Raw genomic sequence first — 26,901 nt, 5'->3', positions numbered from 1 at the left:
TAGATTGGTGCACGGCTGCTGGTGTGAACACAATCCGGCATTTAAAAAACACGGGGCATAGATGCATGGCATGTTATTAGAGAGGCATAAATTAATTGGCAAATTTTCCCTTATTCTCCTGTCAACCACTGATTTGTGGTTGATTTACAGGAGAAGAACCAGATTTTATATTTCAGTTCATTAATTGAATCAAATCTGAGAACTTTTTTGCCATTTTTTGTCTGAGTGGATCAACTAGCAGCACGCACTGGACAAGATTGCGTCTTCCCCGCAATGCTTTGAGATTCAAAACTTCTACCTCTTTCTGAGGACCAGCAGCATATTTGTTTTCTTATGCATCAGAACCTTTTGGGGAGAAAAAAAATGATGGATACGCAGGGCCAACATCTAAGACAATGGAAATAAGTACTGAAAAGCCTGATTGGTTCATCTTTGATAACAATTTTGAGACTTTACTCCCTGCTGAGCAACTACAATTCTACAGACCTGCTTTTAAATATTACGTTTCACATCTTATTATTCAAGGAAATACAATTGTCTGTACAACTATATAAAAAGGAATGTCATCATCAAGGTCATTAAAATACATGCGATTCTGGTGCTGCTATGTGACAGCTTGACGGTATGGACTTTGCATGTGATTCTGCTTCAGACCAAAGGACTTGTTGTGCACATATGCTTATCAGTGGAAAGTATTTGATTTTAAAAAGGGAATCTCACCATGTCACGTTCCCAGTAATGCCATAGTAAGCTGTGGCCCCCTTGTCGATTTAAAATATGTTTTACAAGATAAGCAGACGAGTGCTAACCAAAAAGAAATAAAAAAAAAAAAAACTTTTTTTTTGCAAATGACGCCTCTGCTTATTATGTAGGAGTGGGAAAGGCTAGACGTGCCATGGTTGTGGCAATTATGACTGGGAGAGACAATTATTTCCCATTATTGATTTACTTCCAATTGGAAAAATAAATTAAAATTATGATTTTTATTTTATTCCAAGAAGAAATAGAATGTCTGCCATCCTGCTGCCGTTAAAGACATTTAGCTGTTAAAACTGTAGCGGTATATACTACTGAAAGTAACATTCAGAGGAATAGTTTGCTTGTAAACACCAATATTCATGTTGAATTGGCAATAAATACTAATTCTTATTTCTCTCCCCTGGCACCAATAAAAGTTTTTCTCTTTCAAAATAGACTTGAACATGTTTGTATTCAAAACAGACAAACATGTTTTGGTTCATCTTAAATCTTTTGCTCTGGAGTTTAACTTTTCTCTATAGTAAAGAAAAAAAGGCATTTTACACTCATTCATCATCTCAGGCTCGGAAGGGCAATTTATTATTGAAATCTTCAGTCTATCTGAAAGTTTCATGTTGCCTCAGGTATCATCAAAACACCTTGAAGTATGAAAGAATTAGGATGTGAAGGAAGATAGTTTGTAGTTATTTACCATTCATGCCATTTTTAGTCAGTATAAATAATAGCACGTATTAGGCAGCTGTGGAGGAATGTGTTGGATGTGTAACCTTCAAGTTCCGGTATTTAGAAATGAAAAAAATCCATTGCAAATGTCTTGAAGGGAGACATTTTAGCAAAATAGTCGTTTTTCATTCATTAATACAAAACATAAAATAATAGTTGACAGGAAAATACCTCAGTTGTTTTTTTTTAGACAAACTGAATTCTGACTTAATCAGTATCAAACGAATCTGTTTTCTTAACATCATGTTGTATTTTATCTTTAATGTCTATCTCTGTTAAGTAGGTGTGAAGATACTAAAAATGATGCAAATTATAGTTAACAGGTCACAATATATTGTCATATCTATATCAAAACATACAACATCACAAATTCAAATTGAATTTAGTCGGCTGGAGCTGATATACAGTTAAGTGACTGAGATGCAAAATCTCACTGAGGCTGTTGGGCTCATTGCAAATAAAGAAAAGAAAAAGAATGGCTTAATAAAAACATGTTCATCAAAGTGATTCACATTTGACTCCTTTTTAACTAAATAAACTGAACAATAATGCTACTTTCCCAGGCTGATTTCCTTTGGTTCCTGTCATGGAGCATTTTCCACTGTTGTGCACGCTTCGGCATGGACACGGTTGGCTGCTTGCCGCAGGTTCGCTCAGATTTGATCGACAGACAGAAATGAGCACATGCAACTAAATGAAATGTGAAGAAATGTCTTTGGCAACCAATCCTCTCCTTGGTAATTTTACACAAGAAAGGTGGTCAGAAGAGTTGTTGTAACCTGTCTGCATTTTAAATTCACTGATTTTAGTTGATAATTATTTGTGTATTTTACCACATTTATTTTCTATGTATTATTACCAGATCAGAAAAGAAAATTTGGTTATTCCAAAGGTTATTTTACAGTATTGCCGCTCCTGGACCCGATATTGTAAAAAAAAAAAAAAAAAAAAAAAAATCATCAGCTATAACTCACCAAACATACAAGCAGTAGCTGCAGGATTTAAAGATCGCAAGTCGGTTCAACATCAATTGCAAATAGTTACAATTTTGCGACGCAGCTGTTGACTTGCAGTGGAGACCAGCTGAGAGAGGAATGCAGCGATGTATCTTATTTCATAAAATGCAGTCGTCTTCAGAATTGATTTAAGCAAGAGCTTTAGGAAATGTGCTTGGCAAGATAAGAGTCGTGAAGGAAAGCTGGCAGTTTTTTTTTTTTTTCAATAACCTGCCTCCAAACTTTAAACCTGCCTGATGGTGTTAAAGCTTCACTGCAGAACTCAAATGAAATCTCCGCTGTAAATGAATCAAGCTTGCGCCCTGAGGCTCAAATATTCGGCTGCTCTGTAAGCACTTTGCTAAAGTCGCTAAAATGTGTCAGAAAGTTTGTAGCGGAATCTTTATGAAATTGATTTGCATTTTATTTGTCACATGTTTGCTAAATTGCAACTGATAGATTTAGCCAGCTTAGTGTGATGACAGCTCAAATGTTTTGTACTCATCCTTCTGCAGTAAACACACACTAAGACGTCATCATAGTTTCACTATAAGCAGTAGAAGTGATGCATTGCAGAAATTGCTTATTTCAATTAACGGTCTATGCAGAATACTCTTGAACTCTCTGTGAATATGGATAAGAGTGTTTCATTTGAAAGCATTTTGCGCAATCATTGCGCTTTCATTTGATGAGTGCATGTGTCTGTGTGTGCATGCATGTTAACAAGGCATACCCTTAAGATTTTTGTGTTCAGCTCTATAAATGCATCTCTCTTCATCTATAATTAATGTGCCCATTTAGAGGCTCTTTGTTCCTGCAGTTCTTGACCTCTTAGTCACTGTGTGCATGCATCTGTGAGTGTTTTCCCAAGTTGTTTTTTCTTTTAGCCTTTCTCCACATCATTGCTTCTCATTTGATGCTAAAGATGATGTTTCATACTGTTTTGAAGCTGTTTCTGTGGAAACTTAATCTTGTAATTATATTATACTCTTCAAAGGTCAAAGAACTTTAGCCCATGTTTTTGTGTCTGATAGCTGGAAAAGTGTGTAGTACTCGATGTAATGATGATGAATACCAGTTAAAGTTAGCATTAGGGTTGTAACTCTGAATCAAAGTTCCTCAACAAAATACAGAAATTATAATAAATAAGTCATAGCACGTAAGTGATTGTGAATCAATTGAACATTAAAACCTGATTAGCTTAATATTAATTATGACCTAATTTTGAAAAATTAGGTCATGACTTAATTTTGATATTTGACAAACCTAAGAACATTGCACCGTTTGAGCTGTCACCTTCACAGAAGCAACATCAAAGCTTTTATCCAACTTTGCAATAGTAACACTGATTATAAAGTTTAGTGATGCTTTTACTGTCTTTAAGGACGTGGTCACATGCATTTTTTTTTTTTTACCAACTCTGACTTGACTAGACAAAATCTACATCATTTTCACATAGCATGGACTTTCAAATTACCATACAATGCAAAAAAGGAAACGGCAACAGCAGCTTTCCTGACCTTCGACAGTAGCCTTGTTACGTTCAATATGTTTCACAGACAGTTGTTGCAATTTGCTTAAATTGCTCTCTTTGACCACAGTTTGAACTCATAACAGCAGGGCCAGAGTCAGTCTGAAGTGAAGGTCAAATTCTACGTCGAGAAAGTACCATCAATTCTTGCTTGAAGTGTTGCCTTTCCACATTTTATATTCATGTGTTGGAGCGGTTTCTGGTCTACTGATTCTAGAAGATATTGGCAAGTGAGGAGAAAATGTTCATCAAAAAAGTGAATGGAGATTTATAAAGTTTGTATCGGTCTAAAATCTGTAATTTAGGTGCAGATTGTATACTTTTACCTGGATCAAATTTATATTTACTGTATGAACTTTACCTTTTCAGTATGCTTTTGTCGCTCTCACCTTCAGCATCTCTTTTCTTGTGAAAAATATTCTGAATGTTTTTCAAGATCTTTGACAAATCTCAGATAACTGACAGCAAAGAAGTCATGTATCTTCAGTGTAAATGTATATCGCAGAAAAAGTCAGAAGGGTTTGTATGCGTTATGATGGATTTGGTGTTCCCTTTCTCTTGTTTACTCCTTTTGTTAAACAAATCTATTGTGCTCCACCAAAGAACGTTTTTAGAAATCCCAGACAATGAATGTAAAATGCCTTAGAGAAGAAGAAAACAGAAAATCCTTCAAGGTGGTTCTCAGTGAAGATAATAGTTCGGGAAAATTAGAAACGACCTCATTGCAGTTACACGGCATGGGGCAGTCAGGCTCAGACAGCGCCCGACTGCCGTTCAAATGCCCTCGCGTGCTTGGGAAAAAGATATTGCTGTACCCAGCTCTGTTAAAAATTAATTAAACACACATGGGAAGACTTGAAACACCTCAGTGTGAACAAGGCTGTGAATTTCAGATAAAAGCGTTAGAACGCGCATGCTGCAGTTCTTTTGTTTGTTTGTTGTTGGAGGTTCAGAAAAAGTTGTGGCTCTATTGAAGAGACACTGATAATGTTTTGCAGGAAGTAAATAAAGATTGGTTTGAGTACATGGAGAAGGCAGATAAAAGGAAGGACATGATTTGGTCGAAGGAACAAGAGAAAATCTGAGTTAACGACAGACAAGAAGGTGAAGAGTTCTTCCTTTTTCCAGAGGATGTAATTGTGCTCTGCTTCTGTGAAAGGACGGCAAATGTTTGTTCTGCACCTTTCTTTTCTTTGCCTACAGATTGCTAAAATTGCAGCTTAAGTAGTTGACAGTGTGTGTGTCATGCTTGGCAATTACAGAAGCTGCTTTGAGTGAGTGTGTGTGTGTGTGCGTGTGTGCGTGTGTGGGGGTGTGTGTGTGTGTGTGTGCTGTAGTTGTTTATGTGTGTACCACCCCCATCAAACCCTCCAGGTGGTTTCCAGTTATTTTCTGACAGGCTGACAGTTTGGCATTCAGGCTATTAAATGCAAGGTGTGTATTTTGTCCTTACGCCATTTGGTGCATACATATTCATATGTTAATGGTGATATGAGAGAGAATGCTTGTGTGTGTGTGTGGATCTGTTGTTAATTATGGATTAGATTTATTCTTTGCTCTGCATTCTGCTCTTCACCTGACAGCTGCATGTTGCTCAGGTTGCTTCCATAGGTCTAACCCTGATGACAGGGAAGAAACAATGAAGGCAGAAGAAAAGAGCTGAGGATGAAAAAGGCTTTAGAAAACAATTCAAGCGGGAAGCAGCGCACCTAAAAACAATTCAGACTCCATATGTTTCATTAAAGAAAATGGGATATTTACATTTAACTTGTGGAAGCATTTTTTGCTTTTTTCTGAGTAATGCCAAAATGAAAATCCAATTATGTTGAATTTTATGATGGCTGTATATTTTTAGATATGTATCCATGCCGTCTAAATATGATTGCAACTTAAGTAATATGATGTAACAACACTTACATCATATTACAAATAAAAACTAATATAGATGACTGACCTAATTAGGCTTAGGAGAATTTGTATTGGTATTAGTAATTTTATTATATTCTGTATTCTCTCTGTTTACTTAAGTGTTTTATAATGTAAAAATTAAAAAAAATATTTTAAATGCAGGTTTACTGCAGTGTGAACCACTTCCACATTACCCAAAGTAGTAATAAAGATTATTCAGTAAAAACAAAAATTCTCAAGAAAAGACAAAAAAAAATCTGGAATGAAATATTAAAGGTATTTGCTTACTCTTTAAAATTATTTTCCATGGCCACACCTGTGCAAAATCAAGCACCTAGGCATGTGTACTGCTTCTGCAAACATTTTGTAATTGCTCTCAGGAGCTCGGTAAGTCCCTACCCACACAGAGACAATACGCAATATGTCCCTAAACATATTTTTGCCATTTAGGCTACGTGCCTTCTGGGACCAGAAAGACCATTTTGAAAACAGGTCCCAGAGTGAATATATTTCACATCAGCGGCTTTATATTTCAGTGTTTATTTGCAATCTATGTCTTTTTCTGAAAGACATAGATTGCATGCGAATCACTCTCGCAAAATGTGAGGACAATTCAGTGTTTAGTGTGTTTTGCGTCATTCACTGCCAGTGTTATGCGACATCAATTGGCCCGGCATGCCTACTAATATAACATTTTTGTAGTGCTACATCCTGTCATGTGGGTGCACATTTTTTCTTAATTGTTATTAAAAAAGTACAGAGTCCATGTCCATGTGGGCAGAGTCTATTAACAACTGGTCAAACACCACTTGTGCAATAACTCCAGTCCTAAAATTTTTGTCTGGAATGTCAAAGGGCCTGGAAAAAAAGACACCTTTTTATATAAGGTCACTGACATAACAGGATGAGAGGGCTAGCAAGAGAGTGTGAAGATAGCATCCCAAGAGAAAGGGCTGCTGATTGTCTTTCACCTGACAGGGAATTTTAATCATAGTGGCAATTTTACTACATCCCATAAACTGCAGCAGCCAGGCCTCATTGTTAACCTCCAATTTCTTTCAGGGCTGTAAATATGGCCGCCTCGCATCGCTGTGGCCTTGCTGATAGTTTATGGGAGGATGCACTAAATGTGTTGATGGCAGTGGGAGTCTTCTCCTGGAAATAATGAGGAGCATGGAGCATGAAGTGACTAGTAAACAGACATATGTTTGCTCATCAAGCACACTAAATGGCAATGCATATGCTGCGGTGTGATGATTGAGAGGTTTCTGTCCTATCAGACTATTACACTTCCTCACTTAATCTGTAAATTGAACCACTGATATTAGTGTCACAGCATAATCGCTGGACTTCACATTTAGATCTGAGCTGTGACATCTCACAAATGTTTCCAGGTAGCCATTACATTTTGCCTTTCAGATGTTTTCAGCAGCTGAAAACGATACTTGATGGCTAGTTAATGGTGACTCAGTGGATTTAAATGATCAAGTTTTGTCCTGCAAGCTCATTGGATCTGCAGCTGGTCAGGTGGAATTTGATCTCCTATGAGGTAATAGATACAGAGGATTGAGTTCATTCGCCTGAATTTTGGTCCACTTGTTTTCGGCTTGTTTTCCAAGGGATGTGTCAACTCCTCTTACAAAAAAAAAAAAGAAAAGAAAAACTAGCAAAGAGCCTCGTTATTAGCTATTAGTTAACATGCCTTCTATGACTGGACAAAGAGAGACGACTATCTGGCTAAAGTAAAGGTTTACATTTTACATTTTTTAAAAATCTGCAGGTAAGTTTTTGCCAATAGCTTGGCACTTTAAATATTAAACAACCATACATAATATGTCACATTTAAACATAATGGACATGAAAAAATCCAAAAGCATAAACATAAATGTATAAGGAAAGCATGTGGCATGCAGTAGAACATTTAATATGTTCAGAAATATTAAATGTTTGGCATTACAAGCTTTTCTATCCACTAGAGTACTAAAAGTAATTTCTCAAAATGCATCTTGCCATCCTTTACACATAACCTGCTTATTGAAAGGAGATTCAAGGAGTTTCTCTCTTTTTTTTTTTTTTTTTTTGGAGACTTGATAAAAGCATGCGAGTGAAGAAAAACCCAAATTGATTTACTAAAAGCATGACGAAACGAGGTACTCAAGGTTCTGTTGATGTGAAGGTGACAATTTTACATTGAAAAATAAATTTCTTGATTATGCTTTTTTACATACTGCTTCTGAATGTCCTTCTGAATCCAGTTGGAGGCAGTAGTGGCTGTCAACGATCAATCTTCTGTTCAGATAACAGAATGTAGTGTCATGGGTTCCCCACAAAACTGAAATTGTGATGCTGTGATGAATATCCGATTTAAGTCCCAATGTGGGGGTGATCCATTTAAAACAGCTTTGCCCTTTCCTTTGATAATGGAAATTTGATTCCCGAAAATTTTGATCACTTGACTTTAAATAAATTTTTTCAGCCCAAAGTAGTTTGTAAGTGGCTGCTGGCCCCTTGGTAAATCCTTGCCTGTTGTTTTAGAACCTCGCGGGTGTTGACAGCTCAGTTATAATGGGCTATTTAAGGATTCAGTCCAGAATTATATTTCCTTAGGGTGTTACAGGGCTTTCGCTCTTTGTCACCATCACCTCTCAGGCATGTTTTCCAGCTTTGTGTTGGTGCTTACAGGCAGCAGAGCAAAGTCACGAACCACCAAATAAACTCCAGGGCATGCTTCCGGGGTTCCAGCTGCTGTGTGCTGTGCTGTTCACAATGATATGCCAACAAAGTGGAAGGCTGTTAATTAAGATCGACAACACGTTGTGCCTGTGCTGTAAGAACACACAGGCTGACATGCTTAGCTCAACTGGTTTACCACAGACTGAAACCCTTCATCCCGAATTTGAGTCTCGGTCATTTTCCAGGTTTATGAAGATAGTTAATTTGAACGATCTATTTTAAGGATATGTTTCTTGACTCCTAGTTTAACTATAATTGAACTAAAATTGTCTGTGATTTATTAAAATAAATTGACATTTTGTTGAAATTTGTCAAGTTTGCCAAAAATGTCTCTGCATCTATTGTCAGGTTGGTAGCAGGGTCATCTTCCTGTGTCTGTCATGGCTGAATCCTTTCCTATATCCTGGCAACCGTGTTAATTTTCTCCCCATCTGTTTCTGTTAGATATCCTTACAAATCCTCCTGCTATTCTGAATTACTACCATAAAGTCTTCCTCTCTTTCTTAATTATGGAAATTCTAAACACCACAGAGTCATGAGATGGTCAGCCTGAATGTGTTAGGTGTTGTGTGAACGAACTTTTAGAGGAGATTCTTTTTTTTTGCTGATTTTCAGAGCATGTTTAGAGGACAGCTTTTTTGGACAAAAATGTGGGGAGAGTCAGTATGACAGAGGTGTGTAATCATCCAACAATACATGTGTGTTTGCCAGATGAAATGAGCAATGTCGCGCCTATTTTTGTTTGACAATGGGAAATGGAAATCACACACACCTCCTTTTTTCTCCTGCTCCATTTATACACAATGGCCTGATTAACAACAGGGAAGAGGAGGGGATGCTGGAAATCACTTCACAGAAATACTGAAGCCTCCTCAGCTCTCCTCGTTTTTCATGCCAAATCTCCTTCTGCTTAGGAACCTCGGTTGAGGTGCGACAGATAAGGAATGTTTTACCTTGAATGGATAGTTGGACTGATGAGAGTAAGTGAAATAAAAATCTCATTTTGGGAATGTTGTGTTTCCAGATGTCTCAGGGAGAGTTGTCGGCGCTTCGTCTGCGTTCCTGCAGGAACATTTCTTGCTCTCATCGCTGCGCCGTTTGCCAGAGTTTGTGCAAGAGCCATATCTCTGAAGAATTGGAGTGGTTTTTGTGTCTTGCTTAATTTTTAAGTGTTTTCTTACAGTTTGTCCTGGGTGCCAGCTTTTAAGTATTACTCCATTTTAGTTTAATGAGAATGGCCTCAAAAATTAAGAAGTGTAAGGAGTCCACTTACTCACTTCATTCACAATGAGGCACAGAGGTCAGAAAACAGAGAACATTTAGTTTTATTAATATTGCTTACTTATACTCATAGAGTTTGTGTTACATTGTCTTGTCTGTTCCTGTAAAGCTGCCTGTGGTCTTGCTTCTCATCGATTCTTGTTGCCGCCATTTGATTAATTTCTTGGGACATTTGATTGATTCAGAAACACCAGTCATTTTGGTGACCTCTTCACAGGAGTGATTTTAAATCCACCATCAGCACTGCTTTGTCACATCCTTTTCCCATAATCAGGGGTTGCATATTTGGGTTATCCCTCATGTGCTAAACCCGCAACCAAATCAGAGCTGAGTTATGTCTATCCTAAATCAGATGTTTAAAAATGTAAGCCAGTTGAACAATCATAATAGCTTCTTGAAATAAGTGCCATGAAGTGATGTGGCTGATGCAGAAATTGTAGGGAATTCACAACATAATTACGCTTAATCAAGAGTGAGGCAAACTTTGATTCATCTGCAGTTGTGGCTGATAGGTGAAAATATAGATTAATTTTATTTAAGTAGCTTCTTAAATATTTTGTGTTCAACATGATGATAGGAAAGTGGATTCTGCAGGGTTCCTACACTGTCTGGTGGAATGTAAAATTAGAAAGTTTGGATCTGAAATTGAAAATTAAGTCAAATTCCCCCCTGATTTCAGATCTTTTTACATCATCCTAAACATAATCTAAACTTCAGAAATGTATATATATATATATATATATATATATATATATATATATATATTTTTTTTTTTTTTTTTCATGACTACCACATAAATACCTATCCCTTCAAAATTCTCAAAAAGTTCCTTTTTCTGCATTTATGGCTCTAAACCAAACTGGACTTATTATTCTTGAACTATTTTCAGTTTAGCAGCGCAATTGGAAGTTTTTGGGAATTCGAAAAATATAAACTGATCATAAACTGTGAGTTTTATCTGTAAAAATGTTGTGTGTAAAAAAAAATGACCCAGAGACGATATAACTGATTCCTGCCCAGACGACATGACCATGCAGGGAGCCACAGTCTCCTCATCAGGCTTGTTTCCAAATGTCCACTCTCTTTATCCGCTCCCTCCTGTTCAGAAATGCTGAGCATTTGGGACCAATCGCAACTGACGTTTGCCAAGAAGCGGTCTGTAAAAAGGTCCTCATTTTGTCACACAGCTACAACAATAGAAGGAAAAGCATGTTCACATTTAAACTTCTAGCCAATTTTGGATTATTATCCGCTTAACACTGCATATTCTACACCATATTGTCCAAGTTAGAGGTTATAAAAAAGGGTTCTAGTCATTCTTACAAGAAATTCTTGTTTAAATCATTAAAAAATTTTACTAAAACTATTGAAAAATGATTTTGCAGCAGACTTTTTTTTTCAAATACGACAGCTAAAAAGATAATTATTCCTCTGTAGCCCCAGAAGGTAAAAGTCTACATGTTTATGTGACTCTGCAAATCCTTTATTTTACTTTATGTTGAATAAAAAAGTAGCATTTATGCAGCGGTTTGATCTGGGTTACATTAAACTGCTGCATCTCTATTTTTGTCCCTGCAAAAGTTTTATTTTCTAACTATCCTTTTATCTGCATAATCTCCTCGTGAGCTGAAAGGTTTCGAATTTCTCATTATACTGACCTGTCATCATTTTTAAAAGCCTATAAATTAAATCATAATACTTTAATGTCCTTCTAATTATAGCTAGTTCAGTTACAGATCACAAAGCTCAGATTACCCAAAATCTCAGTCTGAGCTTGACCTTTACAAGGTATTGCAAGATCCTTAATGATTACAACCCATTTAAAAGCTTTTTTAGGCATGTCACACACTAGATAATATATTGCACCTTTTGTGCTGTAATGATAAGCTACATTGCGATTAAATAAGGACTGTGAAGAAGCTGAGATAAACAAAAGAAGGTAATTATTCTTCTCGTCTTGGGTTAATGGCCTAAATTGGCCAACCAAGCAGTCTATAAATCTGCTGACTCTGGTGGACAGTTTTGCTCTGTTATTGTCAGGATATCAGCTCCTCCGAATGTCCCTCTGGATTTATTTTGTCATTAAACAACCAACTGCTTGGATTTTTCTCACTTAGGCAAGTAGAGGTTCACAGGTATATTGACAAGCGAGTCGATGCTTCTGGCTGGGAGGCCTGGTTGCGGCCAAAAGGGCTATTTTAAACTTCTGCGAGATGGCACCGGGCAGCAGAAAACCAATTCTCATTGGCTTTTTAAATTTGCTCCAACTCAAAGAGCAACAACAGAGTGTTAATTGCAACCGCTAAATCAATTGTTTTACCTCAGTAGGTTTCAATCCTGTCTCCATTTTTCACTTGTTGATACTGAAAAAGCTGATTTTTTTTCTAGGAATTACAGAAGATGAAAGGTTTTATATCTTGAACTGAACCGTATTTTCTGAGAACTGTATTTATCTGAAATTTCTTAGGCTTTCGCTGAGAAATTCTGAATTGATCTATTTCAATAGTTTAACTATGACTTTTACTCAAATTCATTTGATTTTGACACAAGTACAAAATATTGAAAAAATACTGTGGAAAAGTGCAACATTTCTTTTCAGTCATGTCCGAAAGTGAAACTCATATGTTATATAGACTCATCATACATAGACTGATATATTCCAAGCCTGTATTTCTTATAACTTTGATGATGAAAACACAAAATTCAGTGTCTCAGAAAATTGCTGAGAAAAAGGTAATCAATAAAAGCCCTGGTCTCACACACTATTATGCACATGAACTCAAAAACACCTGCAAATATTTCCTGACTGTTTAAACGCTCTCTAATTCAGGGTCGGTAGGCGATACAATCATGGGGAAGACTGCTGACCAGACAGATGTCTAGGAGACAGTCGTCAACACCCTTTACAAGGAGGATAAACGACAAAACATTGTTGCTGAAGAAGCTATTTGTCCATCGAGTTCTGTAGCCAAGCATATTAACATAAAACCGAGTGACAGGAATAAATGTCCTGCCACACTAAGAACAGTTAGAACTCAGCCTTTAGAGAATTGTTGAGCAAATTTAATTTCTGAAATGAATTAAGTTTAGGTTAGGCTATAGAAATGAATAAAAAATGAATTGAAGTCGATGCAAAGTCCCTGTGAAGATAGAAAAAACATATTGTGTATGTGCATGTGTGTAATATGTGTAAGAGCAAAATCTTACAGTGTCTGGGTTTCTCTGCACAGTATAATAAGGTGTTGAATTCTGTTGGCAAAAAAAGCAAAATCTACATCCATGATCTGACAACATGCTTGCAAGTCGATGAAATTACAACCCACACACCTGGTTCACATTGATGGGAGCTCCAGAGCAATGTGGGCGCGCTGTAACAACAAAAAGAGGCAGATGCAGTGTCCTGGAATGAGCTGTAAATTACCTTCTTGCCTCCCTGCAGGTGTCCATGATTTGGTCAGTTGGTCAGCCTGCGGATGGCTAGATAAATGGATGTAAGGCATAAAGGAGAATGGAGAAAGCACCAAGCAAGCATGACATTTGAGACGCACAAACAAAAGCCTGAAGACAAATGAACAGCTTGGGACCGTGGGTGTGTATGGTGAGAGAGAAGCAGGGACGGCCAATGATTAAGATTCATTGCTCTTCTCTTGCCACTATCCATCTCTACTAAAATGTGCAGACATCACTGAATACCTGTGCCACCAAGTTGGTTATGAGTTTTTTTTGTGTGGGTGCAGATGTCAAGGAAGATCAATGATGGAAAGCCAAACTGAAGTAGAAAAAAAAGAAAACTGATAATCCAGGAAAACATTTGTGATAATTGCCTGTGTAGCATTTTAGACGTAGGTGGAAAATGCCCGGTTCACACAGTGCATGGTGTCTGTGAAAGCAAGCGATTAAAACAGCAGCTGGATCATTTGTATAAGGGCTATCTGTACAAATGCTTGACTTTGGTTGATCCAAATCCCTGCAGCTAATAGAGACAGTTATTCAGCCTGAACTATGCAAAGTCAGATAATAGACCTTGGTAATTTGGATAGTTTTCTACTTAAACTTTCTACATAAATGTGGCTTCTTTTCCAGCAGTTGACAGAGTGACTCGATGTGAAAGTGCTGCGGGGCCAAGCAGTGGCACCCGATTGATGTGAAGTGACTGTAGGACTACTGTGAGATTAAACACGAAGCAGTGGGGGCAATTTTAATAACCCATTTTTTTTGTTTTGCTTTTGGTGACAGTGTAGCATAGGGGATATTTTTTGCAGATGAATTCACAAGAAAAGAAGCCAGAGTCTCTGCTCTCTGCTTGCTTTTGTTTTCATCTGAAACATTGAGACCAGATCAACAGGTGGACCAAAGATCTCCAAACTTGTATGCAGTGAAAAAACGAGTTAAGTAGACATTGGTTTTGATGTTGAATAGCTGAGGAACAGCCCTTGGGTGTTCTTTAGCAGATAAAGAGCAGGCAGGACTAAAGGGACAGACAGGAACATCAGGGACAGGAAAAAGTGTCCAAGCGTTCCAGTCTTGTACTCTTAAATGTTCTAGTTTATAATGCTAAAAGGTAACTGTCTTCCAAACCAACACAAGTCTAGGAAATAATCAAACAATATGTTAAATGGATGTGGTGCAGCCAAAATGGGTCCAGCTTTTCTGAAAGTGAAGCAGTCTGAATATTTCTCATGCTTGGAGCTGCAGAGCAGAGTTACCATGGGTTATGCAGACACATTTATGCTTCAGTGCATTAAAAAATGGAACACAGTGTGACTCTTTATTTGTCAGCATCTCCTGTTTCATCATCCCCACTGGCAAATTTAAATTACTCAAATAAAGTAGTGGCAAAACATTTCCAAAGGTTCTTATTCTTTGCCTATGAAAACATTGCATTACTTTAATCTTTTCTTCAGTGATACTGAAAAGTATGCAAGGCATTTGCATTAGTATTACCTGTGAGTTAATACTTATTTACATAAATATGTTTAATTCAGGCTGCCACACAGTCCGACAGTCGCTTGAACTTTCTCCTTTTTGTAATTTTAATAATAAACTGCTTTTCATTATGTTTAAAGTAACTGAAGAATGTTAGAAAAGCAGTTAGCCACGACTGATACGCACAAGTTTTAGTTACTGTGGAATACAATCATATCACTGGCACAGTTGGTTATTGTACAAACCTTTGACTGGTTTAAAACAGATAGATCTACAATATTTTGAACCAAAGATTCAACAATTGCTGTTTTATTTTTTTTTTGGTTTGAATATGACCGATGATGAGGTCATATACTGAAAATTTTGCATTACCAATAAATAAAAATGCTTCAGGATAACAACACCTACCATTTTAGGTTTATGAGCACATCAACCAAACTCCGTATACATTGATGTGCTTTTCTTCAAACTTAATAAATAATGTAGAGAATGTGTCTGAACTCATGAATTATATATTATCGTAATTCCTTTATTTTCGTTGGGCTTAAAACTCCTTCAAAGAACCAGCATCTTTCTCGTATGTAGTAGAGTTCTGTGAAATAAAAAGAAAAAAATAAAATAATCTAAATCTGAATCACCAAATAAAACCTCAAAGAAATTTGAAAATCAGTATTCAGGGGTTTCCTCATCTTTGCTTTTCTTATTGTTTTCAACAACACAGTTTTCTGAGACTGCACTTTTAAGGAACCAGACTTTCTTTTTGTCTCGTGTTTTCTATCAGTCGCTCTCCAGACTTTCTGAAGACCATTCAGGTATTTACTGAGCACTTTGAATACTTTTTCTGCCAGAGAGTTGATTATGAACCCTTCCAAAAATTATAGGCCTCGGAAACAAAATACAGACAAATGTGGGATGACTGAAGTTGTGGTATTTAGAATTAGTATAGAATTCAACTTTATTGTCATTGCACTGTCACGTGTACAAAGCAACGAAAAGTAGTTTGCATCTATCCAGAAGCGCTATACAGGATATAAATATTTATAAACAGTTGTACAAAGATATACTCTATGTAGATTGCACCAATTTATTGAGACGTTGTTTGATGTCCAGTGTTGTCATCTAGTTCCCCTGCATGCTCAGTTTTTTCGCCTGCTCGTTTTTTTGGGACATTTGCACACAGACTCCTAGTTACTATCAGTTGTATTGGTCATATCTGTATTTGTGATGACAAATCACCCTCTATTAAAGTAGCTGGGTTAGATTTTTTTGTCATATCCAGTTAGCTTAGTTAGTTAGATGGATTGTTGTAGAGAAAAAAAAAATCTCAGTTCATTAAAAGCAATGTATTGATGTGGTTGTTTATTTTCACCCCATTCACAATAATTAAAGCTAAGATAAAGGCACCTTATGGTCTTCAGGATCTTGAAGAATTATCAAACATTGATGAATTGCAACACATTTGGAAATTTCAATGTGGTACCATGCCTCACTCAACTAATAGGTTTTACTTACTGCTTCAATGGCCATCCTGCCATGGGTCGCTGTGAGATCTGACCTAGAATATTTTCACCCAATCTCTGGAACCTACCTTCATACTTGGAGCTTTGTGATCTGCAGCTTCAGTTTTAGCTTTCTTGTGAAACCTTTAGCCTGGAGGTGCCCAGAGTCGGTCCTCGAGGGCCGGCATCCTGCTCGTTTTAGTTCTCTCCCTGGTGGCAGTAACCTTTTCAGCATGTTAATGTTCCTCTTAGGCCTTCTAATGAGCCATCATTGGATCCAGGTGTGTTAAACCAGGGAGAGAACTAAAACACGCAGGATGCCGGCTTTGGAGAACTGACTTTGGACAGCACTGCTTCAGCTGGTCTCATAGATATTAAGTACACAACCACATTTCTTTAATTCCATAGGGAACACTATGCTCTGTTGTGAGCAGTGCAACTAAGTCAAATTTCCACTGAGATCTTGAAGTGATTGTGCTGTTTTTCTTTTGATGCAGTTTTATTCTAGTTTATCAATCAATCAATCAATCAAATTTTATTTGTATAGCACATTTCAGCTACAAGGCATTTCAAAGTGCTTTACATCATAAACACAAAACGCAAAGGCATGCAACATAGAATAAAATACCATTTTTTTTTTATTTTTTTTTCCCTTTTCCCTTTCTTCCCCTTTTTCCTTCTTTTTCCCCTTCCCTCCTTTTTCCCTTTCTTCCCCCTTCCCTTTGACACGGAATTTAAGCGCCTGTTACCGCCGGACTCCGCCGTCCGTTTAACCACGGGTATTCGACGGGCCCCGTTGCCCACAACAGGAAAAAAAAAAAAAAAAAAAAAAAAAAAAATTACATACATATCCACAAAATCAAATCCATACATATTACATTTCAAATGCAACTCTAAACAGGTGCGTTTTTACTTGAGATTTGAAGGAAGTCAGGGTTTCCGCTGTTTTACAGTTTTCTGGAAGTTTGTTCCAAATTTCCATAGATGCTGAAAGCTGTTTCTCCTCTTTTGGTTCTGGTTCTGGGGATGAAGAGCAGACCAGAACCAGAAGACCTGAGAGGTCTGGAAGGTTGATACAACAACAGCAGATCTTTGATGTATTGTGGTGCTAAACCGTTCAGTGATTTGTAAACTAACAACAGTATTTTAAAATCTATTCTTTGAGCTACAGGGAGCCAGTGGAGGGACTTTAAAACTGGTGTTATGTGCTCTATTTTCCTGGTTTTAGTGAGAACGTGAGCAGCAGCATTCTGGATCAGTTGCAGCTGTTTGATTGATTTGTTGGACAGGCCTGTGAAGATGCTGTTGCAATAATCAATGCGACTAAAGACAAACGCATGAATGAGTTTCTCTAGATCTGGCTGAGACATTAGTCCTCTAATCCTGGAGATGTTCTTCAGGTGATAGAAGGCCGATTTTGTTACTGTCTTTATGTGGCTCTGGAGGTTCAAGTCGAGTCCATCACTACTCCCAGGTTTCGGGCCTGATCGCTAGTTTTAGTTGTAATAACTGAAGCTGTGCATTGACTCTAGATCGTTCCTCTTTAGGTCCAAAAATAATGACTTCAGTTTTATTTTTGTTCAGTTGGAGAAAGTTTTGGCACATCCACACATTTATCTGTTCTAAACATTTATTCAGTGATTGGATGGGTTCAGAGTCACCTGGTGACATCGAAATGTCGAGCTGTGTGTCATCCGCATAGTTGTGGTAGCTAATATTATTTCCTGTTATGACCTGAGCTAGTGGGAGAATATAAATATTAAATAAGAGGGGTCCTAGGATTGAACCTTGGGGTACCCCACATGTGACCTTTGACCTCTTTGATGAGAAGTTTCCAATTGAAACAAAGAAATCCCTGTTCTTTATGTAAGATTCAAACCAGTCGAGCACCGAACCGGAGAGTCCGACCCAACTTTCAAGTTGATTCAATAATATGTCATGGTCGACAGTGTCAAAAGCTGCACTGAGGTCCAACGGAACCAGCACTGTGGTTCTGCCACAGTCCGTATTTATATGGATGTCATTGAATACTTTTACGAGGGCAGTCTCCGTGCTGTGGTGAGCACGAAAACCAGACTGGAAAGTGTCAAAGCAGTTGGTCATCATGAGGAAACTATTTAATTGTTTACACACAGTTTTTTCAATAACTTTGCTGATGAATGGGAGGTTTGAGATTGGCCTGTAATTCTGCAATAGTGATTTGTCCAGGTTGTTCTTTTTTAACAGTGGTTTGATGACTGCTGTTTTCAAGGCCTGGGGGAAAACACCTGATGTAAGCGATGAGTTTACGATTTGGATCAGATCAGTAGCAATAACAGGCAGGACTTTCTTAAAGAAATGTGTGGGAAGGACATCCAGACAGCAGGAGCTTGAACTTAATTGATTTATAATTTCTTTTAGAGTTTTATAATTAAGTCGATTTATCAGCTTGTTTTGGAATATCGTGCTCCTGATCCGGGGAGCGTTCCATCCTAGGCAGACATCCTTGAGCCTGTTCTTCTGACGCGATGATCCTGTTGCTGTCCTTGTTGATAAAATAAAAAAGGTTTGCAGCAAGTAGCTTTATCCCATGTTTATTAAGATTGCGTCCTCCTCTTCCAAAAAGGTGAAAGCGCTGCCAATAGATCCAGAGGTTATCGATGAAGGTCACTGAGCTGGTAGAGCAGGTTTTAATCAGCCATTTGTTGATCGTGAGCAGCCTGGAGTGTTTTTCGTCTCCCCATTGAGGTGATGGAATTGGACCACTGAGAAATAACTTCATTCTCAGTTTTCCCATAGTGTCCAGAAGAATGTTAAAGTCCTTTTTCAGAATCTCAGACTTTTGCTTTGCCAGATCGTTGGCTCCAACATGCACAACTAAAGTCTGAATATCTGGCTGATCAGTGGTTAGAGAGAGCAGTTTGTTGGTTAAATCAGATACAGTGTCACCAGGAAAATACATCACTCTTGTTTTCCTTGGATTGCAAACGTCACTGATTCCCTTTACTGCCTCATCTCCAACAACAAGCACTTTTGGGTTACCTTTAGTTTTCCTGGTGGTCGCTTTGTCCTTTGGAGCTTTGGGGGATCGATGTGTTGGTCTTGCCTCACTGTTGATGTTTGAAGGCGAAGTTTCACTCAGAGGCTCAGGCTGGAGTGCAGAAAATCTGTTTTTCAGTGGGATTCCCACAGAGTCAGAATGTTTTGAGGCTCTTGCTGGTTGCTTTGTCCGTGGGAGCGGGGTCGGTGGAGGCGTTTTGGTTGCAGCTGCTTGTTTGTCTTTCTTTGGCGGAGCAGGTGTTGAAGTTGAAGGTGGGTTTCGGCTCAGAGCCGGCCACGCTGATTCGTCCAGGTGCGGGGTTCTCCCTGATAATCGTCTCATCGGATCCGCAGTGCGAGACTCCCCGTTTCGGCTTGGCACCCAGAGCATTCCAGGGTGAGCTGCTCGGTGCAGGGCACACACCTCTCCGTTGATTTGAGGAAGAGTTGTTTCATTTCCACAAGTAGCGTTGATCTCAAAGTTCACCTCCAGTAGTTTAATCTTCATTTCTATAAACTGAAGTCGTTGTAAAATACTGCTCATGTCCTTGGGGTCAGCCGGAGGCATTTTGCCCTGGTTTAACTTGGAGGCAAAGAAAAGTAAGGTAAAAATAAAAGTAAGAAAATCCCCCAGTCCTTAGGTTTGGAAAAATCCAGTTAAGATGTCAATAATGTAAATATAACTATAAAAACTGTCGCCTTAAAATTAAAAAATAATTCACAGGCAGAGTTATCAGTAAGGACGAGAGAGAGCAGGATAAGTTGTTCCTCCTTCGGCAGTCAAAGCACTATTATGTAGCCATAAACATCTCTGTTTTTCCCCAAACGTCTGTAAGAACACTGCAATTTCCACGTCACATGGTTACCTCTTTACTATTTGATAGATGTCAAAATCTGTGTCATTAGTTATGGGGTACGGTGCTCCTGAATACCTATTAATTTTTAAATGTTCCTGAGGTTATGAAGGGTATCATCCAGATCAGCGATTACTCGTCTGCCTTTAATCTTCCCATGGCTTCTATTTTTCATAATTCATTAAAGCATTATGATGTGCTTCATTTTAACTAGCTGGCTGTCCTGGATTGAGCTCTGTGTTTAGTATGGATGGAGATTTACCACTTGTTACATCCTGGGTTTTAGGTCGGGAGAACGGCTCAGTGTGAAGTGGGATTAGAGAGTATTTTAGTATCTTTATTCTTTGATGTCCTGCTAGCACGAGGCTAAAAAAATTCTTGAATTCTCAGCATGCACAGACATGGGGAGAGGAAGCAAAGGAAATGTGAGCATGAGTTTAGTCAATATATTTTTGGATTCTCGGCTCGACAGGAAGTTGCCCTGTTTAACGGCTGTCAGAGCAGCTCTATGCCTATCGCCCCTTGCTCCTCGCAATAAAAGCATGTCACTATGGACCTTCCCTTGTCATGGGGAAGCATTGTAGAATTGGTGGTCATGCAGTCAGTATATTGCTCCAGATAATGCACATGTGCAAAAGAAAATGGCTAATTAGATCAAAATTATTTATTATCATGACTTGTAGAGCTTTAAAAAAGAGAACAGATTTTCTTATTTCACTTAAACATTTATTTTTCTTTTTATTTATGAATTCTATTTTTTATTAATGTTTTTTCTGCCTTATATGTATCTACTCATATCGCCTACATAGATTATTTGTTAGGTTCGGCCAGGTGTGAGAGTGACATGGACGATCACTCTCAGAATAAAGTTCTAAAAGCCTTATTACAGAACAATGACAGTGAATGTAATAATGTAATATTGGTGGTGAAGATTTGTGGGTAGAAATAAGAAGTCATATTGAGAAGAGCGGAGGGTGAACGCCGGGGGGAAACGAGAAGAGGTTTGGAAAACAGTGAAGACTGAAAACTGTTGTAAGATTAAAATTCTGTACTTAGCTCGCTACAAAGGATCCGAACCAGCTGGAAGCCCAAGAAGAAAGAGAATTTAGAACAATTCTAGTTTTTCAGGAAGTTACACAAAGTCTGCCCAACAAGCACTGCACACCCAAGACACTAAAACACCAAATATCTTTATTTTCAAATCAGCCCATTACATAAAAGAAAGCATTCACAAAGGATTAGCAGAATTACTTTGAGTATAAATCATTCTAAGAACTGAAACGCAGAAGACAATGTTAAATTGGGTTCAATAGATCCGACTTTTTGTCTTCCTTCCTTATTTTTACACATTTTGTTAAGTTGTTAAGAGCAGTCCAAAAGTATTACATAACATTAATTGAGTAGTTCTTTGTTGACACGTCTGCAGCATTAAAATCAAATGATCACAATGAAGCTTTCTTCCTTTCCTTTTCCTGTTTTATTCTTTTTTAACAAATGAATAATGGCACATTTACTCACTATAATAAATGTCTTTAAAATTTTGTCTTAAGGCCTTTTTAGATGTAAATACAACAAAGACATAATTATACTTTTTTTGCTGTCTTGTACTAAAGTTTAGTGGAGGCTTTCACTGCAAATATAGGATTTAGACCATAAATGTCACTCTTTTCTGTCCGCCTGCAGGCTAAACATATTCATAACTTGGCCGCTAAATTCCTTAATAGATTTTCTATACCTGTAGCCTTTTTTATACTGTGCTGCTCAGACAATTGACTTATTAGCACTCCTTACACTTGTCACCAATAGTCAGAAGAAGTTAGTCTAATATTCACCTAAAATACGAGTCAAAGTTTTCTATTTTGTCAACGTTATCCCTGAATCTACCTAATGTATGAAACCATTATTGCTTGCTGCATTATTTTGTGTGAAATTCCAGCTTTTTAAAGCCTGTGGAAGTACTTTTACTCTTACAGTTTATCAGTTTGAGGAAAAGTGCTTATTTTCAACAAATGCACTGTCAGCGTTGATATGTCCTTTGTGTCTGCAGGTGTCTGTCTGTGTCCATGCCTGGCTGACACTGCCTTGTTTTCTCTGCAGCTGTCTCTGTGGATGATTAGGTCAGACTGAGCACCACCAGGTCAGGGATGATTGGCACTTCACTGTTTGCCTCTTCCATTTGCCAGCTGCCCCATGTCACACCTAATCAGCTGTAATCAGCCTAGGTGAAAAAGTCAGGCCCATTGTGAATTTATTTCTTCACCGAACTTTTCACATTACAATATATGTGATGTGACATGGTCTATGTGTGTAGAAACCAGTACATACATTAAGAAGCTGCATCTGTTCAGTTCCAAATATTTCTTTCCTTTGCACTTTGACATTGATGTTTCAGTGACAAGTGAAATGTCACTGAACACCTGGTATTTTTAAGCAGGTAATTATTTAATGGACTTGCTTGACAGAAGACACCAGACATAAAAGATATAAAATTTCAGAAGCTTAAAACAGATTTAAAGGGGCAGTACTGCATAAAATCTATGTTTTTGAGCTTTCCATCATGTTATAATATTATCCCCTCCTTAAGAACATAGTTGGAGTGTTGCCAGGATTCTTTCATGCATGTTTGAGAAATCCTTTGATCCTTCAGACTAGTCGGCAGCAATTAGCAAGCACTGGAGGAGTTGCACATCTGCTGAGATCATATAAGCCACTTCTCAGTGAAACTCTAGTAAAAACTTTGTTAAAGGGTTAATAGAGGAGCAATGTTGTGATGACTTCCTGAAGGTGGAGTTTTAGACAGAGCAGGAGTTTTTAAAGAGACAGTACCCCAATTAAAAGGCGCAAATAAGTCCTCAATAGCTGGTGTCCTGCATGTTGTAGATTTTACCCTGCATGTTGTAGATTTTACCCTGCATGTTGTAGATTTTACCCTGTATGTTGTAGATTTTGCCATGAACCAAATGTATACAGCATTAGCAGGCCTCTGCATAACCACACAGGCAGAAAAGTTCATGCAGACATTTGAATTTGATGTTTTGGACACAACTAAGATTTGCAGCAGATCCACCCTCGAGGTGTTCCAACAACTCCAGTGTCTTAGTTTGTTAAGTTACTAGACAATATTTTGCCTCTTTTTTTAGGGAAATGTAATTAAAAAAAGAAATAAAAACAGTGAAAATCGATGCTGTCCTATTTTCTTTGGTACTAGAAAACAGCATTCACACATGTACAAACATATTCATCACTACCGCTTTTTAAACCAGCAGTCTATAAATGCCCCCTTTAGATTAAAAAGAAAAAAAACCTCAGGAAAAGTTGCAGGCAGTTTTTCTTCTTCCCATCTGTCCATCTCTTCCTTTGCCTCTCCTCCCTTTTCTCCTTTGTCCCTTATTGTCTCTCTGCTGAAGTCATTTCTGCAGGATTAATCTTCCAACCAATGAATTGAGACTCCTGACTCTATCACTCCTATTATCGACTGAAGCCGTCTCTTATTTATGTTCCATTTTGTTCTCTCTTCCTCACTCAGCCTTTTCCCTGTTATTTTATTGACCAGCATGTTATTTCTTTCATGAATAATGCAAACGGGGGAACAAAAAATAGTTCCACCACCTTCTTTCTCCTTCCTGAGATTTCTTCTGTGGTAACTCAACTGAATGCATTGGTGCTGCTTTCTATTTAGTAGGCCCGATTATCTAGTTAAAGGGAATATGAATTTGAAATAGGGCAGAGCAGCTGATAGTGAGATCAGGGTGCCAATTCATTCAACCTCTCGGTGTTCATGTTCAGGATCTCAAAGGTGGTTCCCAGGACAATCCGTTTCATTAGCTAACACCCAGAGCAGCCGCTCCAACATATGGCAGCAGTCTGTAGGCAAAAATTTAATTTCAGTTTCCTGCAGTGTTTGCTGATGTGTCATTGCTAGACTTGCTGTAATTACACTGGCTGGGTTTTGTCCCACAATTTTATGCAAAAACAAAAGACTAAATGCCAATTTCACCCAATTGTTGGGGGTTAGTTTTTGCAAACAATCCTTTTTCTCTGTTCAAAGGGATGCTTTGACGCTTTTCAGTGAAAATGCGGTTGAGAAGTTATCAGGTGTCAGAACATGAATTATTTTCATCAGAGTAAAGTTGTGCCATTAATGAGCAAACCAGATCTGTTCAGCGGATAATTGAAAGGACAAAACAACTATTGGAGATGCATGTTATTGTCGTAACTGTTTTTCACACAGGTGTAGATAGAAGGTCCTAAACAGTTCTTCTGAATGACACAAAGAACTCAAGAGTTAAAAAATGACATGTATGAGCCAAAGCTGACTTAGCAGTTTCTTGCTGATGACAAAAAATTGTCAAGCAAAGTGTAAATTTGCCGAAAAAAAAAAAAAAAAAAAAAAAAACATCTATGAATATAAATTTCAGGACATAAGAAATATAAGTGGCTATTTTTGGAATGAGTTTTTGAAAGGGACAGATCTACAAGATTCAGCTCCCTTCAAATAGGCCGGAGTCCCATCTCACCACCAGAGTGTCGTACTAATTGTTTATCAGAGTCAGGTTCACTTTTTCCACTTCCAAGCCTGAAAATGGCTTTGGCTAATATAGAATAGACCAAATAAAACCTGCAAGCATAGGTGATTGATGCAAATTTTATTAGATTTTTTTGGGTGACATTTTTACAGATGAATAAATTCTTTTAAAAAAATATATTAGCTACAACACAAATAATTACTTGTTCATTAACCAGATTTCTACATTCATCTTAATTTTGTGGTAAGTAAATCTACAACAATTCAGCAATGTCTACTCAGAAGGTTGAGAGTTCTTGGTCACCTTTCATGTCCTCTTGTCTTAATCTGATTCCAAATGTCTGCTGTGAGATTTAGGTCTAAAACCTGAGGTGGCAATCAGCGCAGAGGGATTTAGTGTCAGTCGCATGTCTTGGCTCATCACCCTCGAAAATGACTTCATGACAACCCGTTTTCAAGGAGTATTTTGCTTGCAGACCAAACTGATGGTTGATTGAAAGAACTTAATATATGAATCTTTTAACCACAAAAAGCTATTTATAATTTACTCATGTCGAAAATGGGAACTATATTATTCTACAATGATTTTGCATCCTCACAAGACTAATGATTGGAGTTTAGTAAAGATGAGATTATAAGTGGCTACACACAGTGTCGTTTACAACATTTTCAGGTATTTAAGGCTGAAAATACCTGAAAATACATAATAACAATACAGAATAACAATCTGAATTGACTAAATTTGATCGGAAGATGAATATTCTGATTACCTAGTTATTTCCTTTTTTCAAAATGAATGCAATGTACAGAGCTCAGACAAAAAGAAATCTTTCAATCAAGCAAAATTTGAAAACTTTTGTATTACAGAAAATCACAAACGTATATTTAAGAAAAAACAGAAATATAGGTATACATTTAAAAATATGGATATATACCACATTTATATTTTTACATTATATTGTTAGTTTAATTATTTTCTCTTGTACATATGCTGCAAGAGAAAATAATTCTCTCTTGTGTAATTTCAAGTAATTACACAAGACTTGAAAATTACTGATTTGATAAAAGTTAACATATGAATTTCTGATCATCTTTATGTCAACATATTTATTGCTGTTGGTGTCTCTGTTACATTTGCTGTTTGAACTATTTTCTCATTTTTTTGCCAGATGTTTTAATATGAGTTTGTGTTTCAGCTCGATCTGTTTCCATTCTTTCAACACGACCAACACAATGTATGCTTTATTAGTTCTTTATAAATTCAAACAAATCTGCATGTACTAATTAAAAAATAAAAAATAAATCTTTAACCCCAGAAAATGAACTTTTTGAATTAGTCGTTTGAGTATTAACACCGAAAATAAATGTGCTTGTTTTGTTTTTGTATAAAAAGGTGGTCAAGTCCAGTTCTAGACATTTTGCTGTATATAAAAATTATGCTTTTTAAACTGTGTTTTTGCAACATTAGAGAAGATGATGCAATACTGCAGGAAACTTTTAGAAGTTTCCTGCAAAAACTGAAGCCTTTTTAAGACATTTTTTGGAACTAGTGTCACATTTCATATGTCTGCCGTCATAAAGAAGATATTCATCTTGCACCGGGAGCATGTTCAAAAAACTCCTTTGTTGTCTACATAAAACACAAGTGCAAAGTCAGACTATCCCTGCTCGCAAACAGACAAATACCTGAGGCATCTTCTTTTTTTCTGAGCTCATTTGTTGCACATCATGTCATTTTATACAAGCATTTCTTTATTATTTCCAAATTTTTTTGCCATTCTTTTTTTTTTTTTTTACAACCCAACAAACAGAATTGCTTTCAGTTAAGTATACATATTTTAATTTCTTGATTTCAAACATTTAAAAAGTTATGCCATCATTTCAGGTGTCCTTTGAAATGACTTTGAAATTACCTTTTATTATCATTTTATTATACTTTGAGCCTACAGTTTACCTGATGTTAATGAAAGAACATACCGTTCTTCTTATAATGTTAGTCTAAAGGCATGCATATATAAAACTATATTTTTTTTAAATATACCAGTTTTGTTTGTCCGCTGTGCAGCTGTCATTCTGAGAAATTGTACATTTCAATGTTTAACAACAGGCCTTGAAAACTGAAAGTTCATCTTTGTAGGTGATTTCTCAT

At 37.3% G+C, this 26,901-nt stretch overlaps 1 protein-coding gene across 1 annotated transcript in view; it reads left to right on the top strand.

Annotated features, from left to right (window-relative positions):
• b4galnt4a (beta-1,4-N-acetyl-galactosaminyl transferase 4a) overlaps positions 1 to 26,901 on the top strand; it is a 136,855-nt gene that overhangs the window by 47,176 nt on the left and 62,778 nt on the right. The window lies entirely within an intron of this gene.

This window comes from Poeciliopsis prolifica, unplaced genomic scaffold (genome assembly GCF_027474105.1).
Source record: "Poeciliopsis prolifica strain line A6 unplaced genomic scaffold, Auburn_PproV2 SCAFFOLD001, whole genome shotgun sequence".
Taxonomy (NCBI): Eukaryota; Metazoa; Chordata; class Actinopteri; order Cyprinodontiformes; family Poeciliidae; genus Poeciliopsis; species Poeciliopsis prolifica.
This window is presented reverse-complemented; position numbering and strand designations above follow the sequence as displayed.